We start from the raw sequence: 5,482 nt of genomic DNA, 5'->3' as shown, positions 1-5,482 counted from the left end.
TGGTTGACTTCCAGGGCCCTGGAACGGTCATTTCGGTCATCTCATCCAGCTCATGGCTCCTTCTGGGGACACGGTTTGGAGCCCTCCTCCCTCCGCCACGTCTGACACACGCTTCCACTTGCACTTCCCGTGCTCGCGGCTGACAGCCGGGACATGTGGGCTCCTCTCTACGCAGCTCCGCACCAGCTGCGTGACTTCAGACACATTCCCGCTTCCCTCTGAGTCTGCCTCTGCTGGTGCGAAAGGAAGTCTGACAAAGGGAATTTCTAAGTTTACATCCGCCTCCAAAGTTCCATGAACTCAAAGAGCCAAATGTGCATATTATAATCAATGGAATTCAGCTCCACGAGCTAGTGCAGAACACTCAGGTCTCGCTCCTGTTAGAACACGAATCCTTTCTTCCAGATGAAACTTGCGGCAGCCTCGTTTCTGTGCTTCCAGCTCAAAACACCCCTGGGCCTGCGTGGGGACCCTGCTGCACGTAGAGCACAGTTAGACAGGCGGGAGCCTTTATCCGCGGTCATTAGGAGACCCTGTCTTCCGAATCCGCCTCCCACACCTCCAGGATCTGTACAGTCACCTTTTCCTGAGGGTTGGGAGTCTGTGCCATGAAACTATTACTGGACCCATGACTATATGTGTGTGTCCTCAGGTACCTGGGGGCCTTACACCCCAGGACGGTGAGGGTCGGGGGGACCTGACACCCCAGGACAGCGAGGGTCAGCAGGGGCCTGACACCCCGGGATGGTGAGGGTCAGAGGGTACATGACACCCCAGGACACTGAGGGTCAACAGGGACCTGACACCCCAGGACGGTGAGGGTCAGGGGGGACCTGACACCCTAGGACAGTGAGGGTCAGCAGGGACCTGACACCCCAGGATGCTGAGGATCAGCAGGGACCTGACACCCCGGGACAGTGAGGGTCAGCAGGGACCTGACACCCCGGGATGCTGAGGGTCAGCAGGGACCTGACACCCCGGGACAGTGAGGGTCAGTGGGGACCTGACACCCCGGGACGCTGAGGGTAGTGGGGGCCTGATACCCCAGGACTTTGAGGGTCATCAGAGACCTGACACCCTAGGACAGTGAAGGTCAGTGGGGACCTGACACCCCGGGACAGTGAGGGTTGGTAAAACTCAAGTGATGACATCACATTTGCTCAGACAAGGGGAGCAGTGACTTTCCTACTAGTGTGAACAGACCAGCGTCAGGGCTGCGTCCTCCGCCCCAGGGTAGCCAGGAGTGGGCACCCCCAGAACCCCAGGGCCGCAGCCTCGGGGAGGAGCGTCCAGGGGCTCGGCTGTCAGCGCTCTCCACGTCCCAGAGGTGCTGCGTCCGTCAGCCGGGCCCCCGGAGCTTACAGGACTGTTGGCTCGTGTCCTGATCACGTCGGGAAACTAACGGGCAGGACACCATGGCCTGCGTGCTCCCTGTCACGGAGGACGGTGGGACGCGGGCGGTGCTAGCGGGTCCCGTGTACGGAGGCCGGGATCGACGGGGCCCACCGTGCACTCCGCGTCCTGCCCTCAGGGATTTGTTAGGATCTCGTGGGCTCGGCACCATTTCACAAGCAAACGGGCAGGTTTGCGCCGCTCACCAAAGGCCGGCGGGCGGAACTCCACAGAGCGGTGACCGAGGCGGTCATCCTCACCGTCCCTCGGGCGGGGACCCCCCCCCCCGGCGCTGTCACATCCTGCACAGAACCTGGATCGGGGCTCTGACGGCCCGCAGGGTCCTGCCGCGTGGAAGGACCGGATCCACAGCCCCTGCTGCCCCTCGGCCCGGCGGACCTAGGGCGCTTTGTCCAGACGTGGTGCCTCCGTGCGCAGCACGTGGTAGACGTGGGGACGGCTCCTTGGGCAGCGGGGACGGTGCTGACGTCACTCCAGGGCTCGGGCCGAGGGCTGAAGACCCAGAGGAGGTGCAGGCGAGCGTGGCACGGCCCAGGCCCATGCCCGGGAGCACCGGTGACAGCTAGCGCATGCCGGCCCCAGAGGACAGGGGTCTGCTGGGCACCCCCATGCCTGGACACGGCGCTTGGCATGAGGGTCTGTCCCCGGGAGCGCTCGCGGGGGAGTGAACGGCGTGCATCGAGTGCTCAGCCCCCTCCGTGTGCGGAGGTGAACCAACGTAGAGGCTTGGAGGTGGGGGGACGCCCCCGGGTAGCGCTGCCTGACTCCAGGGATGCCCCGTGACCCCCATGGGCATGCTCGTGGCGGCCGGGGACCCAGAACAGGGGAGCGTGCACCTGAGGGAGCGCCGGGAGGGCTTTCGGGAGGACTGCAGGTGCGAGTGTGTCGGGCTGGGCTCCAGGCCGCCCCTGCAAGACGGAACAGCACGAGCCAGTGCATCGGTGGACAGTCCTGACCCGTGTGGCCCGTGGACCGAGCTCTCCCCGTGTCCACCACTTTGGGGGCCGGGCTCGCTCTGAGATTTGATCTCGACCAACAAGATGCCGAGGGAGTGACGTTGGGTTAGACCCAAGCTTGAGACCTAAGAAGCCTGGAGGTCCGCTCTCCGGGGAGACCCGGGAAGAGGCCCCTCAGGAGGTCCGTGTCCTCCGCGGGGGACTGGAGAAGCCGAGGCAGCGACGCAGGCCGTCGTGGTGGCCAGCCCCGGGCCAGCCTGCCCACCGCGAGCGGGCGCGGGTGAGGGTCACAGGGACGGCAGACGGCAGCGCCCTGTGAGCAGATCAAGTGGCCGGTGGTGTCCTGGGCCGCAGAGCACCAGCGGCAGAGAAAGCTCCATGTGCACAGGGACGCCCAGAGGTCCAGCTGGCCAGACGTGGGCAGAGGTGTCAGAGATCACGATGCCAGGCCATGGGCTGTCCGCTCTGGAAAGGCCACCTCAGGGCTCGGAACAGCGTGGTCGCCGGCTGAGCCTGCGCGTGACGGGACGATGAGACCAGCAGGGATGTGTGCCTCGGGGGGGCGGGGGGGTGGAGCACAGATGCGGAAAACCTTCCACCAGCAGAACAAGTCCCCTCTGTCCCCGGGGCTTCGGTGGTCCCATCCAGAGCACGGGGGACCGTCCATCCCAAGATGCGCCCCAGGGTCCAAGCACCATATGGCTGAGGCTGGAGCCCAGCAGCTCGGCTATTTCACACCAGAAGTTTCCACATGCCCCCCCCCCACCCCGGGGCCGAGCCTGACGCCCCAGGGCAGATGCCGTGAAGGGCCCCCAGCTCCCACCTGGGATGCAGGGGGGAGGCTGTGCGCCAGCCTCGTGCTCGGGGACAGAAGGGGCCTGGAGGGGCTGAGCAAGGACAGTGGGAGCTGACTGTGCCGTCACGTCCTCAGGGAGCGCCGCACATCGTCCAGGCATCTCTGCCCATGATGGAAGGAAGCAAAGGCATCGAAGGTCCCCTCGGCCTGGGTGTGGAGCCGGTCAGCAGGGTGACACCCCACAAGCCGGAGCATGGGCGTCCGCGGGCTCACAGGCCGAGTGTGGGCCTTCAGCCAGGTCCTGGGGCCCATCTCGCGGGACCTCTCCCCAAACACACGCCGTCAGCGGCTCCATCCTAAGGTCCTGGGGTCGGTGGGGGGCGGGGGCTGGAGCCCAGGCAGGGGTTTCCTGCAGCAGGAAATCACAGGGCGCATCTTAGAAGTTCTGAAAGTGTGAAGATTTACAAACACCACCGGTCAGGGAAGGGGCATGTGCTCAAGAGGCCGCGTGGGACAAAGGCCCGTGTCCCCTGGGATCCCACCCCCGTGGGAGGCCATTTGGGCCGAGGACCGGCTCCTCCGAGAGGCCCTGTGGGTGTCAGGGGGTGAAGGGAGATGGACGAGCCTGCCGGGCAGGGAGAGGTGGTCCGTCTCTGCGAGCCAGCGATGTGAAGTCCCGTGATGATGTCCACGGCCGCCCCCCACCCCGCCGTGGCCCGTCCTGCTTCATCATTACTTGGTGCATGACACAGGACTGCAAGTCACCTCGTCCTGCCGCCGCCCTGGGCGCCTCCCGGTCCAGACACGGACACCTGCAGCGGGAGCTGGAGGAGGTAAGCCCCTAATCACCTGGGTGCGCGGGGGGGGCGGCCCGGCTATCGTCGGATTAATCCTCGTCCTCAAGTGTACACGGAGTGACACGAAACCACACAAGGGCGTGGTGGCCAGAAGGGTGGCCTGAGGACCTTCCACCCCTACGCCAGTCCAATGCCACCCCTTCACCCGGAATTACGGGGACTTCTTGTGGAAGTTAAGGCAGTGCCGATCGCGTCGGCCAGGGAGGGTCTGGAGAGGCACCGGGTGCCCAGGCCCCGCCAGCGGTTGTGTCACCTCCGGGCTGCGCAGCCAGGAGGTGGGAGTGAGGAGGCGCAATCTGAGCCCGCGGGGACACCGGGCGTGTTCCTCCCCTCACGTCTGGGCTGCAGACCCCGACCCCTCCAGACGCGCGGCTTCGTTGCCTCCGTGCCGACGGCCCTCAACACCCCGTTTCCTCCCAGGAGCAGCAGGTGACAGCCCGGGGGGAGGAGTCACCGTGTCTTTGTTCGGCCACGGACGCCGGCACGTTCCGGAGCCACAGGGCTGCTGGGTCCCGTAGGAGAAGCCCACCCAGGGTCCCCAAGACGCACATCCCTGTGGGCCCCTGGGGACCCTGTGGGCCCTCGCTGTTCCTTCTGTAGCTCCTCCTCCAGAGACAGTGCCCAAGGCCCCAAAATACACACCGTATTAGGTGTCACCTAGCACCTGGCACAACTTTGCAAAAGGCTTCATCAATAATGGAAATTTCACAATAAATTCACAGAAATATCACATCTCAACCGGAGTGGAGTTCCCCGCCCCGAGGCTGCGGCTGTAGGGGGCACGGGGAAGGCACACTCGCCCGGCAATCCAGCAGCGGCGGACGGAGGCAGGCAGGCGTCCCCGAGCCTTGGCCGCTCCGATCCCTTCCCGGGCCTCCCATGAATCACCGACGCAGGTCCCAGAACTACGGGGTCATTGGAGACGGGACGGATGCACGTGTATCTCGTTCCCTGCTCAGTTCCTGGTGCTCAAAACCAATCACGAGCGAGCCTCAACGGTGTTGGGGACAAGTAATGCGGTTGCATCACCTTCCCCAGCCGCTCAACAGCCCTGTGCCTCAGTTTCCTCCTCTATGACAAGGGGGAGACAAGAGCACCGACCCCGTGGGGCCCAGGGAGGTCCAAGGGAGTGAATCTTGGAGGAAACAGTACACGGAGCGAGCCTGTGGCGTTTTGTGCGATGCTCGTCGTACCGAGTGGGTGTCCGAGAGGCCAGGCAGCCCGTCCAACGTCCCACGGCTGCTGACCAGAGGGGCTGGGATGGGAATTTGGGTCTGTCTGGATCCGGGGTCTGGGCTTTTCCACGGAAGGGCGTGCTATTCCCAGGTCCATCTCTGAACCTGCTTGCGGAGACACCGCGCAAGGTAAGACCCTCTGCCAGAGAGCCGGCCACGCTGTGTTTCCCGTGTAGGGTGATGTGCTGGTGGGTGTTTGTGGTCACAGGAGCCGCTGGCCCCGTC

Source organism: Canis lupus, chromosome 29 (assembly GCF_048164855.1).
Source record: "Canis lupus baileyi chromosome 29, mCanLup2.hap1, whole genome shotgun sequence".
Lineage (NCBI taxonomy): Eukaryota > Metazoa > Chordata > Mammalia > Carnivora > Canidae > Canis > Canis lupus.
The sequence above is the reverse complement of the archived record's forward strand: the minus strand, read 5'-3'. Positions refer to the sequence as shown.